At 45.9% G+C, this 23,265-nt stretch overlaps 1 protein-coding gene across 1 annotated transcript in view; it reads left to right on the forward strand.

Moving 5' to 3' along the window:
• Nucleotides 1-23,265, forward strand: part of LOC147693195 (NACHT, LRR and PYD domains-containing protein 12-like) — a 1,166,314-nt gene that overhangs the window by 572,205 nt on the left and 570,844 nt on the right. The gene's annotated exons all lie outside the window — the stretch shown is intronic.

A 23,265-nucleotide genomic window follows, 5' to 3' on the forward strand; every position in this document is an offset into this window, starting at 1 on the left:
GAATACAGACACAGCTACAGCACTGCCTAGAGATGACTTAGAATGGGGAATTATAGCTTGGAATACAGACACTGCTGCAGCACTGCCTAGAGATGACTTAGAATGGGGAATTATAGCTTAGAATACAGACACAGTTACAGCACTGCCTAGAGATGACTTAGAATGGGGAATTACCGCTTGGAATACAGACACTGCTGCAGCACTGCCTAGAAGACTTAGAATGGGGAATTACTGCTTGGAATGCAGACACAGCTACAGCACTGCCTAGAGATGACTTAGAATGGGGAATTACTGCTTGGAATGCAGACACAGCTACAGCACTGCCTAGAGGACTTAGAATGGGGACTTATAGCTTGGAATACAGACAGCTGCAGCACTGCCTAGAGATGACCTAGAATGGGGAATTACTGCTTGGAATGCAGACACAGCTACAGCACTGCCTAGAGGACTTAGAATGGGGACTTATAGCTTGGAATACAGACAGCTACAGCACTGCCTAGAGATGACTTATAATGGGGAATTACTGCTTGGAATGCAGACACAGCTGCAGCACTGCCTAGAGGACTTAGAATGGGGAATTACCGCTTGGAATGCAGACACAGCTACAGCACTGCCTAGAGATGACTTAGAATGGGGAATTACTGCTTGGAATGCAGACACAGCTACAGCACTGCCTAGAGGACTTAGAATGGGGAATTACTGCTTGAAATGCAGACACAGCTACAGCACTGCCTAGAGATGAATTAGAATGGAGGAGTTACTGATGGGACCAGAAAAGCAGCCAGCAGCACTATGTGGAGGACTTAGAATGAGGAATTGCTGCTGTGACCAGAGACACTGCTGCAGCACTACCTAGAGGACTTAGAATGGGGAATTATAGCTTGGAATACAGACACAGCTACAGCACTGCCTAGAGATGACTTAGAATGGGAAATTATAGCTTGGAATACAGACAATGCTGCAGCACTATGTGGAGGACTTAGAATGAGGAATTACTGCTGTGACCAGAGACACTGCTGCAGCACTACCTAGAGGACTTAGAATGGGGAATTATAGCTTGGAATACAGACACAGCTACAGCACTGCCTAGAGATGACTTAGAATGGGGAATTACTGCTTAGAATGCAGACACAGCTACAGCACTGCCTAGAGGACTTAGAATGGGGAATTATAGCTTGGAATACAGACACAGCTACAGCACTGCCTAGAGATGACTTAGAATGGGGAATTATAGCTTGGAATACAGACACTGCTGCAGCACTGCCTAGAGGACTTAGAAATGGGAATTACTGCTTGGAATGCAGACACAGCTACAGCACTGCCTAGAGATGACTTAGAATGGAGAATTACTGCTTGGAATGCAGACACAGCTGCAGCACTGCCTAGAGGACTTAGAATGGGGAATTACTGCTTGGAATGCAGACACAGCTACAGCACTGCCTAGAGATGACTTAGAATGGGGAATTACTGCTTGGAAGGCAGACACAGCTGCAGCACTGCCTAGAGGACTTAGAATGGGGAATTACTGCTTGGAGTGCAGACACAGCTACAGCACTGCCTAGAGATGACTTAGAATGCGGAATTATAGCTTGGAATACAGACACTGCTGCAGCACTGCCTAGAGATGACTTAGAATGGGGAATTACTGCTTGGAATACAGACACAGCTACAGCACTGCCTAGAGATGACTTTGAATGGGGAATTACTGCTTGGAATACAGACACAGCTACAGCACTACCTAGAGATGACTTAGAATGGGGAATTATAGCTTGGAATACAGACACAGCTACAGCACTGCCTAGAGATGACTTAGAATGGGGAATTACTGCTTGGAATGCAGACACAGCTGCAGCACTGCCTAGAGGACTTAGAATGGGGAATTACTGCTTGGAATGCAGACACAGCTACAGCACTGCCTAGAGATGACTTAGAATGGGGAATTATAGCTTGGAATACAGACACTGCTGCAGCACTGCCTAGAGATGACTTAGAATGGGGAATTATAGCTTGGAATACAGACACTGCTGCAGCACTGCCTAGAGATGACTTAGAATGGGGAATTATAGCTTGGAATACAGACACTGCTGCAGCACTGCCTAGAGATGACTTAGAATGGGGAATTACTGCTTGAAATGCAGACACAGCTACAGCACTGCCTAGAGATGTATTAGAATGGGGAATTACTGCTTGGAATGCAGACACAGCTGCAGCACTGCCTAGAGGACTTAGAATGGGGAATTACCGCTTGGAATGCAGACACAGCTGCAGGACTGCCTAGAGGACTTAGAATGGGGAATTACCGCTTGGAATGCAGACACAGCTACAGCACTGCCTAGAGATGACTTAGAATGGGGAATTACTGCTTGGAATGCAGAAACAGCTACAGCACTGCCTAGAGGACTTAGAATGGGGAATTACTGCTTGAAATGCAGACACAGCTACAGCACTGCCTAGAGATGAATTAGAATGGAGGAGTTACTGATGGGACCAGAAAAGCAGCTAGCAGCACTATGTGGAGGACTTAGAATGAGGAATTACTGCTGTGACCAGAGACACTGCTGCAGCACTACCTAGAGGACTTAGAATGGGGAATTATAGCTTGGAATACAGACACAGCTACAGCACTGCCTGGAGATGACTTAGAATGGGGAATTACTGCTTAGAATGCAGACACAGCTACAGCACTGCCTAGAGGACTTAGAATGGGGAATTATAGCTTGGAATACAGACACACTTACAGCACTGCCTAGAGATGACTTAGAATGGGGAATTATAGCTTGGAATACAGACACTGCTGCAGCACTGCCTAGAGGACTTAGAAATGGGAATTATAGCTTGGAATACAGACACAGCTACAGGACTGCCTAGAGATGACTTAGAATGGGGAATTATAGCTTGGAATACAGACACTGCTGCAGCACTGCCTAGAGATGACTTAGAATGGGGAATTATAGCTTGGAATACAGACACAGCTACAGCACTGCCTAGAGATGACTTAGAATGGGGAATTACTGCTTGGAATACAGACACAGCTACAGCACTGCCTAGAGATGACTTAGAATGGGGAATTATAGCTTGGAATACAGACACAGCTACAGCACTGCCTAGAGATGACTTAGAATGGGGAATTACTGCTGGAATACAGACACAGCTACAGCACTGCCTAGAGATGACTTCGAATGGGGAATTACTGCTTGGAATGCAGACACAGCTGCAGCACTGCCTAGAGGACTTAGAATGGGGAATTATAGCTTGGAATACAGACACTGCTGCAGCACTGCCTAGAGATGACTTAGAATGGGGAATTATAGCTTGGAATACAGACACTGCTGCAGCACTGCCTAGAGATGACTTAGAATGGGGAATTGTAGCTTGGAATACAGACACTGCTGCAGCCCTGCCTAGAGATGACTTAGAATGGGGAATTATAGCTTGGAATACAGACACTGCTGCAGCCCTGCCTAGAGATGACTTAGAATGGGGAATTACTGCTTGAAATGCAGACACAGCTACAGCACTGCCTAGAGATGAATTAGAATGGGGAATTACTGCTTGGAATGCAGACACAGCTGCAGCACTGCCTAGAGGACTTAGAATGGGGAATTACCGCTTGGAATGCAGACACAGCTGCAGGACTGCCTAGAGGACTTAGAATGGGGAATTACCGCTTGGAATGCAGACACAGCTACAGCGCTGCCTAGAGATGACTTAGAATGGGGAATTACTGCTTGGAATGCAGACACAGCTACAGCACTGCCTAGAGGACTTAGGATGGGGAATTACTGCTTGAAATGCAGACACAGCTACAGCACTGCCTAGAGATGAATAAGAATGGAGGAGTTACTGATGGGACCAGAAAAGCAGCTAGCAGCACTATGTGGAGGACTTAGAATGAGGAATTACTGCTGTGACCAGAGACACTGCTGCAGCACTACCTAGAGGACTTAGAATGGGGAATTATAGCTTGGAATACAGACACAGCTACAGCACTGCCTAGAGATGACTTTGAATGGGGAATTACTGCTTAGAATGCAGACACAGCTACAGCACTGCCTAGAGGACTTAGAATGGGGAATTATAGATTGGAATACAGACACAGCTACATCACTGCCTAGAGATGACTTAGAATGGGGAATTATAGCTTGGAATACAGACACTGCTGCAGCACCGCCTAGAGGACTTAGAAATGGGAATTATAGCTTGGAATACAGACACAGCTACAGCACTGCCTAGAGATGACTTAGAATCGGGAATTATAGCTTGGAATACAGACACAGCTACAGCACTGCCTAGAGATGACTTAGAATGGGGAATTATAGCTTGGAAAACAGACACTGCTGCAGCACTGCCTAGAGATGACTTAGAATGAAGGAGTTACTGATGGGACCAGAGAAGCAGCTAGAAGCACTGCCTAGAGGACTTAGAATGAAGGAGTTACTGATGGGACCAGAGAAGCAGCTAGAAGCACTGCCTAGAAGACTTAGAATGAGGAAATACTGCTGTGACCAGAGACACAGCTGCAGCACTGCCTAGAGGACTTAGAATGAAGGAGTTACTGATGGGACCAGAGAAGCAGTTAGAAGCACTGCCTAGTGGACTTAGAATACAGGAGTTACTGATGGGACCAGAGAAGCAGCTAGAAGCACTGCCTAGAGGACTTACAATGAAGGAGTTACTGATGGGACCAGAGAAGCAGCTAGAAGCACTGCCTAGAGGACTTAGAATGAAGGAGTTACTGATGGCACCAGAGAAGCAGCTAGAAGCACTGCCTAGAGGACTTAGAATGAAGGAGTTACTGATGGGACCAGAGAAGCAGCTAGAAGCACTGCCTAGAGGACGTAGAATGGGGAATTACCACTTGGAATGCAGACATAGCTACAGCACTGCCTAGAGATGACTTAGAATGGGGAATTATAGCTTGGAATACAGACACTGCTGCAGCACTACCTAGAGGACTTAGAATGGGGAATTATAGCTTGGAATACAGACACAGCTACAGCACTGCCTAGAGATGACTTAGAATCGGGAATTACTGCTTAGAATGCAGACACAGCTACCGCACTGCCTAGAGGACTTAGAATGGGGAATTACTGCTTGAAATGCAGACACAGCTACAGCACTGCCTAGAGATGAATTAGAATGGGGAATTACTGCTTGGAATGCAGACACAGCTGCAGCACTGCCTAGAAGACTTAGAATGGGGAATTATAGCTTGGAATACAGACACTGCTGCAGCACTGCCTAGAGATGACTTAGAATGGGGAATTATAGCTTGGAATACAGACACAGCTACAGCACTGCCTAGAGATGGCTTAGAATGGGGAATTATAGCTTGGAATACAGACACAGCTACAGCACTGCCTAGAGGACTTAGAATGGGGAATTATAGCTTGGAATACAGACACAGCTACAGCACTGCCTAGAGATGACTTAGAATGGAGAATTACTGCTTGGAATATAGACACAGCTACTGCACTGCTTAGAGGACTTAGAATGGGGAATTATAGCTTGGAATACAGACACAGCTACAGCACTGCCTAGAGATGACTTAGAATGGGGAATTATATCTTGGAATACAGACACAGCTACATCACTGCCTAGAGATGACTTAGAATGGGGAATTATAGCTTGGAATACAGACACAGCTACAGCACTGCCTAGAGATGACTTACAATGGGGAATTATAGCTTGGAATACAGACACTGCTGCAGCACTGCCTATAGATGACTTAGAATGTGGAATTATAGCTTGGAATACAGACACTGCTGCAGCACTGCCTAGAGATGACTTAGAATGGGGAATTACTTCTTGAAATGCAGACACAGCTACAGCACTGCCTAGAGATGAATTAGAATGGGGAATTATAGCTTGGAGTACAGACACTGCTGCAGCACTGCCTAGAGATGACTTAGAATGGGGAATTATAGCTTGGAATACAGACACAGCTACAGCACTGCCTAGAGATGACTTAGAATGGGGAATTACTGCTTGGAATATAGACACAGCTACTGCACTGCTTAGAGGACTTAGAATGGGGAATTATAGCTTGGAATACAGACACAGCTACAGCACTGCCTAGAGATGACTTAGAATGGGGAATTATATCTTGGAATACAGACACAGCTACATCACTGCCTAGAGATGACTTAGAATGGGGAATTATAGCTTGGAATACAGACACAGCTACAGCACTGCCTAGAGATGACTTACAATGGGGAATTATAGCTTGGAATACAGACACTGATGCAGCACTGCCTATAGATGACTTAGAATGTGGAATTATAGCTTGGAATACAGACACTGCTGCAGCACTGCCTAGAGATGACTTAAATGGGGAATTACTTCTTGAAATGCAGACACAGCTACAGCACTGCCTAGAGATGAATTATAATGGGGAATTATAGCTTGGAGTACAGACACTGCTGCAGCACTGCCTAGAGATGACTTAGAATGGGGAATTATAGCTTGGAATACAGACACAGCTACAGCACTGCCTAGAGATGACTTTGAATGGGGAATTACTGCTTGGAATGCAGACACAGCTACAACACGGCCTAGAGGACTTAGAATGGGGAATTATAGCTTGGAATACAGATACAGCTACAGCACTGCCTAGAGATGACTTTGAATGGGAAATTACTGCTTGGAATGCAGACACAGCTACAGCACTGCCTAGAGGACTTAGAATGGGGAATTATAGCTTGGAATACAGACACAGCTACAACACTGCCTAGAGATGACTTAGAATGGGGAATTATAGCTTGGAATACAGACACAGCTACAGCACTGCCTAGAGATGACTTAGAATGGGGAATTATAGCTTGGAATACAGACACTGCTGCAGCACTGCCTAGAGATGACTTAGAATGGGGAATTATAGCTTAGAATACAGACACAGTTACAGCACTGCCTAGAGATGACTTAGAATGGGGAATTACCGCTTGGAATACAGACACTGCTGCAGCACTGCCTCGAGGACTTAGAATGGGGAATTACTGCTTGGAATGCAGACACAGCTACAGCACTGCCTAGAGATGACTTAGAATGGGGAATTACTGCTTGGAATGCAGACACAGCTACAGCACTGCCTAGAGGACTTAGAATGGGGACTTATAGCTTGGAATACAGACAGCTGCAGCACTGCCTAGAGATGACCTAGAATGGGGAATTACTGCTTGGAATGCAGACACAGCTACAGCACTGCCTAGAGGACTTAGAATGGGGACTTATAGCTTGGAATACAGACAGCTACAGCACTGCCTAGAGATGACTTATAATGGGGAATTACTGCTTGGAATGCAGACACAGCTGCAGCACTGCCTAGAGGACTTAGAATGGGGAATTACCGCTTGGAATGCAGACACAGCTACAGCACTGCCTAGAGATGACTTAGAATGGGGAATTACTGCTTGGAATGCAGACACAGCTACAGCACTGCCTAGAGGACTTAGAATGGGGAATTACTGCTTGAAATGCAGACACAGCTACAGCACTGCCTAGAGATGAATTAGAATGGAGGAGTTACTGATGGGACCAGAAAAGCAGCTAGCAGCACTATGTGGAGGACTTAGAATGAGGAATTGCTGCTGTGACCAGAGACACTGCTGCAGCACTACCTAGAAGACTTAGAATGGGGAATTATAGCTTGGAATACAGACACAGCTACAGCACTGCCTAGAGATGACTTAGAATGGGGAATTACTGCTTAGAATGCAGACACAGCTACAGCACTGCCTAGAGGACTTAGAATGGGGAATTATAGCTTGGAATACAGACACAGCTACAGCACTGCCTAGAGATGACTTAGAATGGGGAATTATAGCTTGGAATACAGACACTGCTGCAGCACTGCCTAGAGGACTTAGAAATGGGAATTACTGCTTGGAATGCAGACACAGCTACAGCACTGCCTAGAGATGACTTAGAATGGAGAATTACTGCTTGGAATGCAGACACAGCTGCAGCACTGCCTAGAGGACTTAGAATGGGGAATTACTGCTTGGAATGCAGACACAGCTACAGCACTGCCTAGAGATGACTTAGAATGGGGAATTACTGCTTGGAATGCAGACACAGCTGCAGCACTGCCTAGAGGACTTAGAATGGGGAATTACTGCTTGGAGTGCAGACACAGCTACAGCACTGCCTAGAGATGACTTAGAATGCGGAATTATAGCTTGGAATACAGACACTGCTGCAGCACTGCCTAGAGATGACTTAGAATGGGGAATTACTGCTTGGAATACAGACACAGCTACAGCACTGCCTAGAGATGACTTAGAATGGGGAATTACTGCTTGGAATACAGACACAGCTACAGCACTACCTAGAGATGACTTAGAATGGGGAATTACTGCTTGGAATGCAAACACAGCTACAGCACTGCCTAGAGGACTTAGAATGGGGAATTACTGCTTGAAATGCAGACACAGCTACAGCACTGCCTAGAGATGAATTAGAATGGAGGAGTTACTGATGGGACCAGAAAAGCAGCTAGCAGCACTATGTGGAGGACTTAGAATGAGGAATTGCTGCTGTGACCAGAGACACTGCTGCAGCACTACCTAGAGGACTTAGAATGGGGAATTATAGCTTGGAATACAGACACAGCTACAGCACTGCCTAGAGATGACTTAGAATGGGGAATTACTGCTTAGAATGCAGACACAGCTACAGCACTGCCTAGAGGACTTAGAATGGGGAATTATAGCTTGGAATACAGACACAGCTACAGCACTGCCTAGAGATGACTTAGAATGGGGAATTATAGCTTGGAATACAGACACTGCTGCAGCACTGCCTAGAGGACTTAGAAATGGGAATTACTGCTTGGAATGCAGACACAGCTACAGCACTGCCTAGAGATGACTTAGAATGGAGAATTACTGCTTGGAATGCAGACACAGCTGCAGCACTGCCTAGAGGACTTAGAATGGGGAATTACTGCTTGGAATGCAGACACAGCTACAGCACTGCCTAGAGATGACTTAGAATGGGGAATTACTGCTTGGAATGCAGACACAGCTGCAGCACTGCCTAGAGGACTTAGAATGGGGAATTACTGCTTGGAGTGCAGACACAGCTACAGCACTGCCTAGAGATGACTTAGAATGCGGAATTATAGCTTGGAATACAGACACTGCTGCAGCACTGCCTAGAGATGACTTAGAATGGGGAATTACTGCTTGGAATACAGACACAGCTACAGCACTGCCTAGAGATGACTTAGAATGGGGAATTACTGCTTGGAATACAGACACAGCTACAGCACTACCTAGAGATGACTTAGAATGGGGAATTATAGCTTGGAATACAGACACAGCTACAGCACTGCCTAGAGATGACTTAGAATGGGGAATTACTGCTTGGAATGCAGACACAGCTGCAGCACTGCCTAGAGGACTTAGAATGGGGAATTACTGCTTGGAATGCAGACACAGCTACAGCACTGCCTAGAGATGACTTAGAATGGGGAATTATAGCTTGGAATACAGACACTGCTGCAGCACTGCCTAGAGATGACTTAGAATGGGGAATTATAGCTTGGAATACAGACACTGCTGCAGCACTGCCTAGAGATGACTTAGAATGGGGAATTATAGCTTGGAATACAGACACTGCTGCAGCACTGCCTAGAGATGACTTAGAATGGGGAATTACTGCTTGAAATGCAGACACAGCTACAGCACTGCCTAGAGATGAATTAGAATGGGGAATTACTGCTTGGAATGCAGACACAGCTGCAGCACTGCCTAGAGGACTTAGAATGGGGAATTACCGCTTGGAATGCAGACACGGCTGCAGGACTGCCTAGAGGACTTAGAATGGGGAATTACCGCTTGGAATGCAGACACAGCTAAAGCACTGCCTAGAGATGACTTAGAATGGGGAATTACTGCTTGGAATGCAGAAACAGCTACAGCACTGCCTAGAGGACTTAGAATGGGGAATTACTGCTTGAAATGCAGACACAGCTACAGCACTGCCTAGAGATGAATTAGAATGGAGGAGTTACTGATGGGACCAGAAAAGCAGCTAGCAGCACTATGTGGAGGACTTAGAATGAGGAATTACTGCTGTGACCAGAGACACTGCTGCAGCACTACCTAGAGGACTTAGAATGGGGAATTATAGCTTGGAATACAGACACAGCTACAGCACTGCCTGGAGATGACTTAGAATGGGGAATTACTGCTTAGAATGCAGACACAGCTACAGCACTGCCTAGAGGACTTAGAATGGGGATTTATAGCTTGGAATACAGACACACTTACAGCACTGCCTAGAGATGACTTAGAATGGGGAATTATAGCTTGGAATACAGACACTGCTGCAGCACTGCCTAGAGGACTTAGAAATGGGAATTATAGCTTGGAATACAGACACAGCTACAGCACTGCCTAGAGATGACTTAGAATGGGGAATTATAGCTTGGAATACAGACACTGCTGCAGCACTGCCTAGAGATGACTTAGAATGGGGAATTATAGCTTGGAATACAGACACAGCTACAGCACTGCCTAGAGATGACTTAGAATGGGGAATTACTGCTTGGAATACAGACACAGCTACAGCACTGCCTAGAGATGACTTAGAATGGGGAATTATAGCTTGGAATACAGACACAGCTACAGCACTGCCTAGAGATGACTTAGAATGGGGAATTACTGCTGGAATACAGACACAGCTACAGCACTTCCTAGAGATGACTTCGAATGGGGAATTACGGCTTGGAATGCAGACACAGCTGCAGCACTGCCTAGAGGACTTAGAATGGGGAATTATAGCTTGGAATACAGACACTGCTGCAGCACTGCCTAGAGATGACTTAGAATGGGGAATTATAGCTTGGAATACAGACACTGCTGCAGCACTGCCTAGAGATGACTTAGAATGGGGAATTATAGCTTGGAATACAGACACTGCTGCAGCCCTGCCTAGAGATGACTTGGAATGGGGAATTATAGCTTGGAATACAGACACTGCTGCAGCCCTGCCTAGAGATGACTTAGAATGGGGAATTACTGCTTGGAATGCAGACACAGCTGCAGCACTGCCTAGAGGACTTAGAATGGGGAATTATAGCTTGGAATACAGACAATGCTGCAGCACTATGTGGAGGACTTAGAATGAGGAATTACTGCTGTGACCAGAGGCACTGCTGCAGCACTACCTAGAGGACTTAGAATGGGGAATTATAGCTTGGAATACAGACACAGCTACAGCACTGCCTAGAGATGACTTAGAATGGGGAATTATAGCTTGGAATACAGACACTGCTGCAGCACTGCCTAGAGGACTTAGAAATGGGAATTACTGCTTGGAATGCAGACACAGCTACAGCACTGCCTAGAGATGACTTAGAATGGAGAATTACTGCTTGGAATGCAGACACAGCTGCAGCACTGCCTAGAGGACTTAGAATGGGGAATTACTGCTTGGAATGCAGACACAGCTACAGCACTGCCTAGAGATGACTTAGAATGGGGAATTACTGCTTGGAATGCAGACACAGCTGCAGCACTGCCTAGAGGACTTAGAATGGGGAATTACTGCTTGGAGTGCAGACACAGCTACAGCACTGCCTAGAGATGACTTAGAATGCGGAATTATAGCTTGGAATACAGACACTGCTGCAGCACTGCCTAGAGATGACTTAGAATGGGGAATTACTGCTTGGAATACAGACACAGCTACAGCACTGCCTAGAGATGACTTAGAATGGGGAATTACTGCTTGGAATACAGACACAGCTACAGCACTACCTAGAGATGACTTAGAATGGGGAATTATAGCTTGGAATACAGACACAGCTACAGCACTGCCTAGAGATGACTTAGAATGGGGAATTACTGCTTGGAATGCAGACACAGCTGCAGCACTGCCTAGAGGACTTAGAATGGGGAATTACTGCTTGGAATGCAGACACAGCTACAGCACTGCCTAGAGATGACTTAGAATGGGGAATTATAGCTTGGAATAAAGACACTGCTGCAGCACTGCCTAGAGATGACTTAGAATGGGGAATTATAGCTTGGAATACAGACACTGCTGCAGCACTGCCTAGAGATGACTTAAAATGGGGAATTATAGCTTGGAATACAGACACTGCTGCAGCACTGCCTAGAGATGACTTAGAATGGGGAATTACTGCTTGAAATGCAGACACAGCTACAGCACTGCCTAGAGATTAATTAGAATGGGGAATTACTGCTTGGAATGCAGACACAGCTGCAGCACTGCCTAGAGGACTTAGAATGGGGAATTACCGCTTGGAATGCAGACACAGCTGCAGGACTGCCTAGAGGACTTAGAATGGGGAATTACCGCTTGGAATGCAGACACAGCTACAGCACTGCCTAGAGATGACTTAGAATGGGGAATTACTGCTTGGAATGCAGACACGGCTACAGCACTGCCTAGAGGACTTAGAATGGGGAATTACTGCTTGAAATGCAGACACAGCTACAGCACTGCCTAGAGATGAATTAGAATGGAGGAGTTACTGATGGGACCAGAAAAGCAGCTAGCAGCACTATGTGGAGGACTTAGAATGAGGAATTACTGCTGTGACCAGAGACACTGCTGCAGCACTACCTAGAGGACTTAGAATGGGGAATTATAGCTTGGAATACAGACACAGCTACAGCACTGCCTGGAGATGACTTAGAATGGGGAATTACTGCTTAGAATGCAGACACAGCTACAGCACTGCCTAGAGGACTTAGAATGGGGAATTATAGCTTGGAATACAGACACAGCTACAGCACTGCCTAGAGATGACTTAGAATGGGGAATTATAGCTTGGAATACAGACACTGCTGCAGCACTGCCTAGAGGACTTAGAAATGGGAATTATAGCTTGGAATACAGACACAGCTACAGCACTGCCTAGAGATGACTTAGAGTGGGGAATTATAGCTTGGAATACAGACACTGCTGCAGCACTGCCTAGAGATGACTAAGAATGGGGAATTATAGCTTGGAATACAGACACAGCTACAGCACTGCCTAGAGATGACTTAGAATGGGGAATTACTGCTTGGAATGCAAACACAGCTGCAGCACTGCCTAGAGGACTTAGAATGGGGAATTACTGCTTGGAATGCAGACACAGCTACAGCACTGCCTAGAGATGACTTAGAATGGGAAATTATAGCTTGGAATACAGACACTGCTGCAGCACTGCCTAGAGATGACTTAGAATGGGGAATTATAGCTTGGAATACAGACACTGCTGCAGCACTGCCTAGAGATGACTTAGAATGGGGAATTACTGCTTGAAATGCAGACACAGCTACAGCACTGCCTAGAGATGAATTAGAATGGGGAATTACTGCTTGGAATGCAGACACAGCTGCAGCACTGCCTAGAGGACTTAGAATGGGGAATTACCGCTTGGAATGCAGACACAGCTGCAGGACTGCCTAGAGGACTTAGAATGGGGAATTACCGCTTGGAATGCAGACACAGCTACAGCACTGCCTAGAGATGACTTAGAATGGGGAATTACTGCTTGGAATGCAGACACGGCTACAGCACTGCCTAGAGGACTTAGAATGGGGAATTACTGCTTGAAATGCAGACACAGCTACAGCACTGCCTAGAGATGAATTAGAATGGAGGAGTTACTGATGGGACCAGAAAAGCAGCTAGCAGCACTATGTGGAGGACTTAGAATGAGGAATTACTGCTGTGACCAGAGACACTGCTGCAGCACTACCTAGAGGACTTAGAATGGGGAATTATAGCTTGGAATACAGACACAGCTACAGCACTGCCTGGAGATGACTTAGAATGGGGAATTACTGCTTAGAATGCAGACACAGCTACAGCACTGCCTAGAGGACTTAGAATGGGGAATTATAGCTTGGAATACAGACACAGCTACAGCACTGCCTAGAGATGACTTAGAATGGGGAATTATAGCTTGGAATACAGACACTGCTGCAGCACTGCCTAGAGGACTTAGAAATGGGAATTATAGCTTGGAATACAGACACAGCTACAGCACTGCCTAGAGATGACTTAGAATGGGGAATTATAGCTTGGAATACAGACACTGCTGCAGCACTGCCTAGAGATGACTAAGAATGGGGAGTTATAGCTTGGAATACAGACACAGCTACAGCACTGCCTAGAGATGACTTAGAATGGGGAATTACTGCTTGGAATACAGACACAGCTACAGCACTGCCTAGAGATGACTTAGAATGGGGAATTATAGCTTGGAATACAGACACAGCTACAGCACTGCCTAGAGATGACTTAGAATGGGGAATTACTGCTGGAATACAGACACAGCTACAGCACTGCCTAGAGATGACTTCGAATGGGGAATTACTGCTTGGAATGCAGACACAGCTGCAGCACTGCCTAGAGGACTTAGAATGGGGAATTATAGCTTGGAATACAGACACTGCTGCAGCACTGCCTAGAGATGACTTAGAATGGGGAATTATAGCTTGGAATACAGACACTGCTGCAGCACTGCCTAGAGATGACTTAGAATGGGGAATTATAGCTTGGAATACAGACACTGCTGCAGCCCTGCCTAGAGATGACTTAGAATGGGGAATTATAGCTTGGAATACAGACACAGCTACAGCACTGCCTAGAGATGACTTAGAATGGGGAATTACTGCTTGGAATACAGACACAGCTACAGCACTGCCTAGAGATGACTTAGAATGGGGAATTATAGCTTGGAATACAGACACTGCTGCAGCACTGCCTAGAGATGACTTAGAATGGGGAATTATAGCTTGGAATACAGACACTGCTGCAGCACTGCCTAGAGATGACTTAGAATGGGGAATTATAGCTTGGAATACAGACACTGCTGCAGCCCTGCCTAGAGATGACTTAGAATGGGGAATTACTGCTTGGAATACAGACACAGCTACAGCACTACCTAGAGATGACTTAGAATGGGGAATTATAGCTTGGAATACAGACACAGCTACAGCACTGCCTAGAGATGACTTAGAATGGGGAATTACTGCTTGGAATGCAGACACAGCTGCAGCACTGCCTAGAGGACTTAGAATGGGGAATTACTGCTTGGAATGCAGACACAGCTACAGCACTGCCTAGAGATGACTTAGAATGGGAAATTATAGCTTGGAATACAGACACTGCTGCAGCACTGCCTAGAGATGACTTAGAATGGGGAATTATAGCTTGGAATACAGACACTGCTGCAGCACTGCCTAGAGATGACTTAGAATGGGGAATTACTGCTTGAAATGCAGACACAGCTACAGCACTGCCTAGAGATGAATTAGAATGGGGAATTACTGCTTGGAATGCAGACACAGCTGCAGCACTGCCTAGAGGACTTAGAATGGGGAATTACGGCTTGGAATGCAGACACAGCTGCAGGAATGCCTAGAGGACTTAGAATGGGGAATTACCGCTTGGAATGCAGACACAGCTACAGCACTGCCTAGAGATGAATTAGAATGGGGAATTACTGCTTGGAATGCAGAAACAGCTACAGCACTGCCTAGAGGACTTAGAATGGGGAATTACTGCTTGAAATGCAGACACAGCTACAGCACTGCCTAGAGATGAATTAGAATGGAGGAGTTACTGATGGGACCAGAAAAGCAGCTAGCAGCACTATGTGGAGGACTTAGAATGAGGAATTACTGCTGTGACCAGAGACACTGCTGCAGCACTACCTAGAGGACTTAGAATGGGGAATTATAGCTTGGAATACAGACACAGCTACAGCACTGCCTGGAGATGACTTAGAATGGGGAATTACTGCTTAGAATGCAGACACAGCTACAGCACTGCCTAGAGGACTTAGAATGGGGAATTATAGCTTGGAATACAGACACAGCTACAGCACTGCCTAGAGATGACTTAGAATGGGGAATTATAGCTTGGAATACAGACACTGCTGCAGCACTGCCTAGAGGACTTAGAAATGGGAATTATAGCTTGGAATACAGACACAGCTACAGCACTGCCTAGAGATGACTTAGAATGGGGAATTATAGCTTGGAATACAGACACTGCTGCAGCACTGCCTAGAGATGACTTAGAATGGGGAATTATAGCTTGGAATACAGACACAGCTACAGCACTGCCTAGAGATGACTTAGAATGGGGAATTACTGCTTGGAATACAGACACAGCTACAGCACTGCCTAGAGATGACTTAGAATGGGGAATTATAGCTTGGAATACAGACACAGCTACAGCACTGCCTAGAGATGACTTAGAATGGGGAATTACTGCTGGAATACAGACACAGCTACAGCACTGCCTAGAGATGACTTCGAATGGGGAATTACTGCTTGGAATGCAGACACAGCTGCAGCACTGCCTAGAGGACTTAGAATGGGGAATTATAGCTTGGAATACAGACACTGCTGCAGCACTGCCTAGAGATGACTTAGAATGGGGAATTATAGCTTGGAATACAGACACTGCTGCAGCACTGCCTAGAGATGACTTAGAATGGGGAATTATAGCTTGGAATACAGACACTGCTGCAGCCCTGCCTAGAGATGACTTTGAATGGGGAATTATAGCTTAGAATACAGACACAGCTACAGCTCTGCCTAGAGATGACTTAGAATGGGGAATTACAGCTTGGAATACAGACACAGCTACAGCACTGCCTAGAGATGACTTAGAATGGGGAATTATAGCTTGGAATACAGACACTGCTGCAGCACTGCCTAGAGATGACTTAGAATGGGGAATTATAGCTTGGAATACAGACACTGCTGCAGCACTGCCTAGAGATGACTTAGAATGGGGAATTATAGCTTGGAATACAGACACTGCTGCAGCCCTGCCTAGAGATGACTTAGAATGGGGAATTACTGCTTGAAATGCAGACACAGCTACAGCACTGCCTAGAGATGAATTAGAATGGGGAATTACTGCTTGGAATGCAGACACAGCTGCAGCACTGCCTAGAGGACTTAGAATGGGGAATTACCGCTTGGAATGCAGACACAGCTGCAGGACTGCCTAGAGGACTTAGAATGGGGAATTACCGCTTGGAATGCAGACACAGCTACAGCACTGCCTAGAGATGACTTAGAATGGGGAATTATATCTTGGAATACAGACACAGCTACATCACTGCCTAGAGATGACTTAGAATGGGGAATTATAGCTTGGAATACAGACACAGCTACAGCACTGCCTAGAGATGACTTACAATGGGGAATTATAGCTTGGAATACAGACACTGCTGCAGCACTGCCTATAGATGACTTAGAATGTGGAATTATAGCTTGGAATACAGACACTGCTGCAGCACTGCCTAGAGATGACTTAGAATGGGGAATTACTTCTTGAAATGCAGACACAGCTACAGCACTGCCTAGAGATGAATTAGAATGGGGAATTATAGCTTGGAGTACAGACACTGCTGCAGCACTGCCTAGAGATGACTTAGAATGGGGAATTATAGCTTGGAATACAGACACAGCTACAGCACTGCCTAGAGATGACTTTGAATGGGGAATTACTGCTTGGAATGCAGACACAGCTACAACACAGCCTAGAGGACTTAGAATGGGGAATTATAGCTTGGAATACAGATACAGCTACAGCACTGCCTAGAGATGACTTTGAATGGGAAATTACTGCTTGGAATGCAGACACAGCTACAGCACTGCCTAGAGTACTTAGAATGGGGAATTATAGCTTGGAATACAGACACAGCTACAACACTGCCTAGAGATGACTTAGAATGGGGAATTATAGCTTGGAATACAGACACAGCTACAGCACTGCCTAGAGATGACTTAGAATGGGGAATTATAGCTTGGAATACAGACACTGCTGCAGCACTGCCTAGAGATGACTTAGAATGGGGAATTATAGCTTAGAATACAGACACAGTTACAGCACTGCCTAGAGATGACTTAGAATGGGGAATTACCGCTTGGAATACAGACACTGCTGCAGCACTGCCTAGAGGACTTAGAATGGGGAATTACTGCTTGGAATGCAGACACAGCTACAGCACTGCCTAGAGATGACTTAGAATGGGGAATTACTGCTTGGAATGCAGACACAGCTACAGCACTGCCTAGAGGACTTAGAATGGGGACTTATAGCTTGGAATACAGACAGCTGCAGCACAGCCTAGAGATGACCTAGAATGGGGAATTACTGCTTGGAATGCAGACACAGCTACAGCACTGCCTAGAGGACTTAGAATGGGGACTTATAGCTTGGAATACAGACAGCTACAGCACTGCCTAGAGATGACTTATAATGGGGAATTACTGCTTGGAATGCAGACACAGCTGCAGCACTGCCTAGAGGACTTAGAATGGGGAATTACCACTTGGAATGCAGACACAGCTACAGCACTGCCTAGAGATGACTTAGAATGGGGAATTACTGCTTGGAATGCAGACACAGCTACAGCACTGCCTAGAGGACTTAGAATGGGGAATTACTGCTTGAAATGCAGACACAGCTACAGCACTGCCTAGAGATGAATTAGAATGGAGGAGTTACTGATGGGACCAGAAAAGCAGCTAGCAGCACTATGTGGAGGACTTAGAATGAGGAATTGCTGCTGTGACCAGAGACACTGCTGCAGCACTACCTAGAGGACTTAGAATGGGGAATTATAGCTTGGAATACAGACACAGCTACAGCACTGCCTAGAGATGACTTAGAATGGGGAATTATAGCTTGGAATACAGACAATGCTGCAGCACTATGTGGAGGACTTAGAATGAGGAATTACTGCTGTGACCAGAGACACTGCTGCAGCACTACCTAGAGGACTTAGAATGGGGAATTATAGCTTGGAATACAGACACAGCTACAGCACTGCCTAGAGATGACTTAGAATGGGGAATTATAGCTTGGAATACAGACACTGCTGCAGCACTGCCTAGAGGACTTAGAAATGGGAATTACTGCTTGGAATGCAGACACAGCTACAGCACTGCCTAGAGATGACTTAGTATGGAGAATTACTGCTTGGAATGCAGACACAGCTGCAGCACTGCCTAGAGGACTTAGAATGGGGAATTACTGCTTGGAATGCAGACACAGCTACAGCACTGCCTAGAGATGACTTAGAATGGGGAATTACTGCTTGGAATGCAGACACAGCTGCAGCACTGCCTAGAGGACTTAGAATGGGGAATTACTGCTTGGAGTGCAGACACAGCTACAGCACTGCCTAGAGATGACTTAGAATGCGGAATTATAGCTTGGAATACAGACACTGCTGCAGCACTGCCTAGAGATGACTTAGAATGGGGAATTACTGCTTGGAATACAGACACAGCTACAGCACTGCCTAGAGATGACTTAGAATGGGGAATTACTGCTTGGAATACAGACACAGCTACAGCACTACCTAGAGATGACTTAGAATGGGGAATTATAGCTTGGAATACAGACACAGCTACAGCACTGCCTAGAGATGACTTAGAATGGGGAATTACTGCTTGGAATGCAGACACAGCTGCAGCACTGCCTAGAGGACTTAGAATGGGGAATTACTGCTTGGAATGCAGACACAGCTACAGCACTGCCTAGAGATGACTTAGAATGGGGAATTATAGCTTGGAATACAGACACTGCTGCAGCACTGCCTAGAGATGACTTAGAATGGGGAATTATAGCTTGGAATACAGACACTGCTGCAGCACTGCCTAGAGATGACTTAGAATGGGGGATTACTGCTTTAAATGCAGACACAGCTACAGCACTGCCTAGAGATGAATTAGAATGGGGAATTACTGCTTGGAATGCAGACACAGCTGCAGCACTGCCTAGAGGACTTAGAATGGGGAATTACCGCTTGGAATGCAGACACAGCTGCAGGACTGCCTAGAGGACTTAGAATGGGGAATTACCGCTTGGAATGCAGCCACAGCTACAGCACTGCCTAGAGATGACTTAGAATGGGGAATTACTGCTTGGAATGCAGACACGGCTACAGCACTGCCTAGAGGACTTAGAATGGGGAATTACTGCTTGAAATGCAGACACAGCTACAGCACTGCCTAGAGATGAATTAGAATGGAGGAGTTACTGATGGGACCAGAAAAGCAGCTAGCAGCACTATGTGGAGAACTTAGAATGAGGAATTACTGCTGTGACCAGAGACACTGCTGCAGCACTACCTAGAGGACTTAGAATGGGGAATTATAGCTTGGAATACAGACACAGCTACAGCACTGCCTGGAGATGACTTAGAATGGGGAATTACTGCTTAGAATGCAGACACAGCTACAGCACTGCCTAGAGGACTTAGAATGGGGAATTATATCTTGGAATACAGACACAGCTACAGCACTGCCTAGAGATGACTTAGAATGGGGAATTATAGCTTGGAATACAGACACTGCTGCAGCACTGCCTAGAGGACTTAGAAATGGGAATTATAGCTTGGAATACAGACACAGCTACAGCACTGCCTAGAGATGACTTAGAATGGGGAATTATAGCTTGGAATACAGACACTGCTGCAGCACTGCCTAGAGATGACTAAGAATGGGGAGTTATAGCTTGGAATACAGACACAGCTACAGCACTGCCTAGAGATGACTTAGAATGGGGAATTACTGCTTGGAATACAGACACAGCTACAGCACTGCCTAGAGATGACTTAGAATGGGGAATTATAGCTTGGAATACAGACACAGCTACAGCACTGCCTAGAGATGACGTAGAATGGGGAATTACTGCTGGGAATACAGACACAGCTACAGCACTGCCTAGAGATGACTTCGAATGGGGAATTCCTGCTTGGAATGCAGACACAGCTGCAGCACTGCCTAGAGGACTTAGAATGGGGAATTATAGCTTGGAATACAGACACTGCTGCAGCACTGCCTAGAGATGACTTAGAAAGGGGAATTATAGCTTGGAATACAGACACTGCTGCAGCACTGCCTAGAGATTACTTAGAATGGGGAATTATAGCTTGGAATACAGACACTGCTGCAGCCCTGCCTAGAGATGACTTAGAATGGGGAATTATAGCTTGGAATACAGACACAGCTACAGCACTGCCTAGAGATGACTTAGAATGGGGAATTACTGCTTGGAATACAGGCACAGCTACAGCACTGCCTAGAGATGACTTAGAATGGGGAATTATAGCTTGGAATACAGACACTGCTGCAGCACTGCCTAGAGATGACTTAGAATGGGGAATTATAGCTTGGAATACAGACACTGCTGCAGCCCTGCCTAGAGATGACTTAGAATGGGGAATTACTGCTTGAAATGCAGACACTGCTGCAGCCCTGCCTAGAGATGACTTAGAATGGGGAATTACTGCTTGAAATGCAGACACAGCTGCAGCACTGCCTAGAGGACTTAGAATGGGGAATTACCGCTTGGAATGCAGACACAGCTGCAGGACTGCCTAGAGGACTTAGAATGGGGAATTACCGCTTGGAATGCAGACACAGCTGCAGCACTGCCTAGAGATGACTTAGAATGGGGAATTACTGCTTGGAATGCAGACACAGCTACAGCACTGCCTAGAGGACTTAGGATGGGGAATTACTGCTTGAAATGCAGACACAGCTACAGCACTGCCTAGAGATGAATAAGAATGGAGGAGTTACTGATGGGACCAGAAAAGCAGCTAGCAGCACTATGTGGAGGACTTAGAATGAGGAATTACTGCTGTGACCAGAGACACTGCTGCAGCACTACCTAGAGGACTTAGAATGGGGAATTATAGCTTGGAATACAGACACAGCTACAGCACTGCCTAGAGATGACTTAGAATGGGGAATTACTGCTTAGAATGCAGACACAGCTACAGCACTGCCTAGAAGACTTAGAATGGGGAATTATAGCTTGGAATACAGACACAGCTACATCACTGCCTAGAGATGACTTAGAATGGGGAATTATAGCTTGGAATACAGACACTGCTGCAGCACCGCCTAGAGGACTTAGAAATGGGAATTATAGCTTGGAATACAGACACAGCTACAGCACTGCCTAGAGATGACTTAGAATCGGGAATTATAGCTTGGAATACAGACACAGCTACAGCACTGCCTAGAGATGACTTAGAATGGGGAATTATAGCTTGGAAAACAGACACTGCTGCTGCACTGCCTAGAGATGACTTAGAATGGGGAATTATAGCTTGGAATACAGACACAGCTACAGCACTGCCTAGAGATGACTTAGAATGGGGAATTACTGCTTGGAATACAGCCACTGCTGCAGCACTGCCTAGAGGACTTACAATGGGGAATTATAGCTTGGAATACAGACACAGCTACAGCACTGCCTAGAGATGACTTAGAATGGGGAATTACTGCTTGGAATGCAGACACAGCTGCAGCACTGCCTAGAGATGACTTAGAATGGGGAATTACTGCTTGAAATGCAGACACAGCTACAGCACTGCCTAGAGATGAATTAGAATGGGGAATTACTGCTTGGAATGCAGACACAGCTGCAGCACTGCCTAGAGGACTTAGAATGGGGAATTACTGCTTGGAATGCAGACACAGCTACAGCACTGCCTAGAGATGACTTAGAATGGGGAATTATAGCTTGGAATACAGACACTGCTGCAGCACTGCCTAGAGATGACTTAGAATGGGGAATTACTGCTTGGAATACAGACACAGCACTGCCTAGAGATGACTTAGAATGGGGAATTATAGCTTGGAATACAGACACTGCTGCAGCACTGCCTAGAGATGACTTAGAATGGGGAATTATAGCTTGGAATACAGACAGAGCTACAGCACTGCCTAGAGATGACTTAGAATGGGGAATTATAGCTTGGAATACAGACACTGCTGCAGCACTGCCTAGAGATGACTTAGAATGGGGAATTATAGCTTGGAATACAGACACAGCTACAGCACTGCCCAGAGATTACTTAGAATGGGGAATTATAGCTTGGAATACAGACACTGCTGCAGCACTGCCTAGAGATGACTTAGAATGGGGAATTATAGCTTGGAATACAGACACAGCTACAGCATTCCCTAGAGATGACTTAGAATGGGGAATTATAGCTTGGAATACAGACACTGCTGCAGCACTGCCTAGAGATGAATTAGAATGGGGATGAAGGACTGGACTTTTAACAGAACCAGCGGTGCCAGGGAACAACACCTATAACCTTCATGGGATACCTGTTTCGGCGCACAAGAGACAGAGACACGGGAGACTTCCTTCGGCGTCAAAGATCAGCGTTTATTACTGCAGGGAGGCAAGAGTCATTAGAAGTACATCGGCATGTAGGTTCTGAGAGTCTGCTTCAAA

Source organism: Lissotriton vulgaris, chromosome 8 (assembly GCF_964263255.1).
Source record: "Lissotriton vulgaris chromosome 8, aLisVul1.2, whole genome shotgun sequence".
NCBI classification, from domain to species: Eukaryota; Metazoa; Chordata; class Amphibia; order Caudata; family Salamandridae; genus Lissotriton; species Lissotriton vulgaris.